Source organism: Cimex lectularius, unplaced genomic scaffold, assembly GCF_000648675.2.
Source record: "Cimex lectularius strain Harlan isolate CLEC.00 unplaced genomic scaffold, Clec_2.1 scaffold71, whole genome shotgun sequence".
Classification (NCBI taxonomy): domain Eukaryota; kingdom Metazoa; phylum Arthropoda; class Insecta; order Hemiptera; family Cimicidae; genus Cimex; species Cimex lectularius.
The window spans coordinates 156,956-158,996 of NW_019392655.1; the positions used below are offsets into that span (position 1 = coordinate 156,956).

A 2,041-nucleotide genomic window follows, 5' to 3' on the forward strand; every position below is an offset into this window, starting at 1 on the left:
AACCTTAATTTTATTCGGAAGCAACATTACCTTCTTTTTCCCCCCATTTCGGTAAAGATGCCATAATAATTTTTATGGTAGGTTTCCCACGGAAGAACAATAAGGCCCTGTTCCCACTATGCCGGGCCGGTAAAACTGCTGGAAAGGCCAGTGGCTGTACATTTTATATGAAGTTGTTCACATTTAGCCGGATACGGCAAAAATACCGAGCCCGGCAATTTCATCACACTGCAATTTGACACTGCAAAGCGCTGGAAAAATGCCCGAACTGGCGTAATGTGAACGAGCTCTGCACTGCCATAGCCTATTCAGCAGGTAGCTCAGCACGTTTGGAAGAGGTACAGAGCTTATAAAAACCCTGGTAAGTCGAGTCATTTCAGCGTTCGCAATTCTGTAGGTCAGACGCATGCAAGCGCACGCAGAATCAACACAGAAACGTTAATTTCATTGGGCCAATAGAGACCTGTACTGTGGGATAAAACCCTAGACGAATATGAACAAAAACATCAAAAGAGGTGTCATTCAAAAATAATTGAAGAACTTCGTTTCGTTAAAACTTAAAGTTTCAAATGTTCGTAGTGAAAATCTTTCCGATTAAATAGGACGTGCCCAATGCTTTCTTTTTACTATATGCCGTCTAAAATACCACAACACAATTTCGTCGTCCATCGTGCACTCAGGTCTGACCTCGACTGAGATGAGGACTTGAGTCTGCGGTTTTCTCGCCGAATCCGGTCTAATATGAACACCTATATCCAGGCGCCGGTTTCCAGCAAAACCGCCCAGTCCGGCATAATGGGAACGCCTAAGAAATAAAAGAGGAAAAACAAACAAAAAAAAGACCAGGCAACAAAACATTGAATCATAGTGGGGGTTGTTGGCTTTTCTTAAAAGATTATTCGTGCGACTTACAGGACCGATTAGGGATTTCTGAGAATGTTTACCCATCTGAAAAAGCTACTCAAAAGCTTGCTATTTTTTGGTTCGCAAATAATCAAATCCATAGGGCGCGAAAGTGAAATTTTACAGCATTTTTATTCTCGCAAATAAGCGAAACGCGCGAATATCGAAGGATTACTGTATTGTATTGGTTAAGGTTAACTGCGTTTAAATTGATTCAGAACTGTATAAGAAATGTATTTTAAGGTTTAGAGGTCGGTAACTGAGAACAAAGCCCGTATCGAATTTCGTAATTCTGTTAATGTTACAAATTATGTAAGACGCCTAATAACATGGAGGCCAAATGTGGTTCGAGAATATAGAATATAAAATCCGCCTATTAATGACTATTTTAAGCTACGGTTATATAAGTTCCGTTGGGAAAATATAAAATGCAATAATGTCCGAGGATTCTTGGCCTTTTTGTATTTTTCTAGGCTTGGGGTTGTCGAAATCGAGTCGATCTCGTCGTCAAAAAGGGTCTCGCGATCGGGCCAAAATGAAAATGCTTACCTAAAGGAAAAGTTAGGATCTCGTATAACGTGGCGTGAAGCCGCGTCCTTGGGGGAAAAATAAGCACCGCTCGCAATCCACGGATCCCTCGCAGACGCGTCTTTCCTTCAAGAAAAAAAGCTGACCGTTTCCTGTCCAAAGCTGGAATAAGTTATTGTCGAGACCAGTTGCAACTTTGCAAGCGCGTCGGACGGGTCGGACGACGAATGGAAAGCTCAGGATCGACAAAAATGGCGACCGACTACTTAACCACCACCTTCTATATCGTAACGTTAACCGCCGCCACTTCACAACTCTCATACAACAGAATAAAATAATTAAAATAAAATAAAAAAACAGAACCTCGAGAGTTAATATGATCTTTACTCTTGCAAACCCTCATTAATAACAATAATAATTTGAACATTTATTAATTAGATATTATTAGAATAAAAGCTTAATTGTACTTTAGATTACACGTTGAATTTAATTTTCAAGTCGTTTTATTGATTGAGTAATATAATTGCATTTTTTATTATTTTAAATTTTTAAATCGACGATTATCGACTAGTGGCTATTGATTACATTTTTCGATGCTTCTCAAAATGCT

At 39.4% G+C, this 2,041-nt stretch overlaps 1 protein-coding gene across 1 annotated transcript in view; it reads right to left on the reverse strand.

Moving 5' to 3' along the window:
- LOC106668262 (RNA-binding protein 12-like) overlaps positions 1 to 1,718 on the reverse strand; it is a 28,992-nt gene extending 27,274 nt beyond the window's left edge. Inside the window, exon 1 of the mRNA XM_014396852.2 lies at positions 1,453 to 1,718. The gene's annotated coding sequence lies outside the window, so the exon portion shown is untranslated. The remainder of the gene's footprint in view (positions 1 to 1,452) is intronic.
- Positions 1,719 to 2,041: the final 323 nt, after the last annotated feature.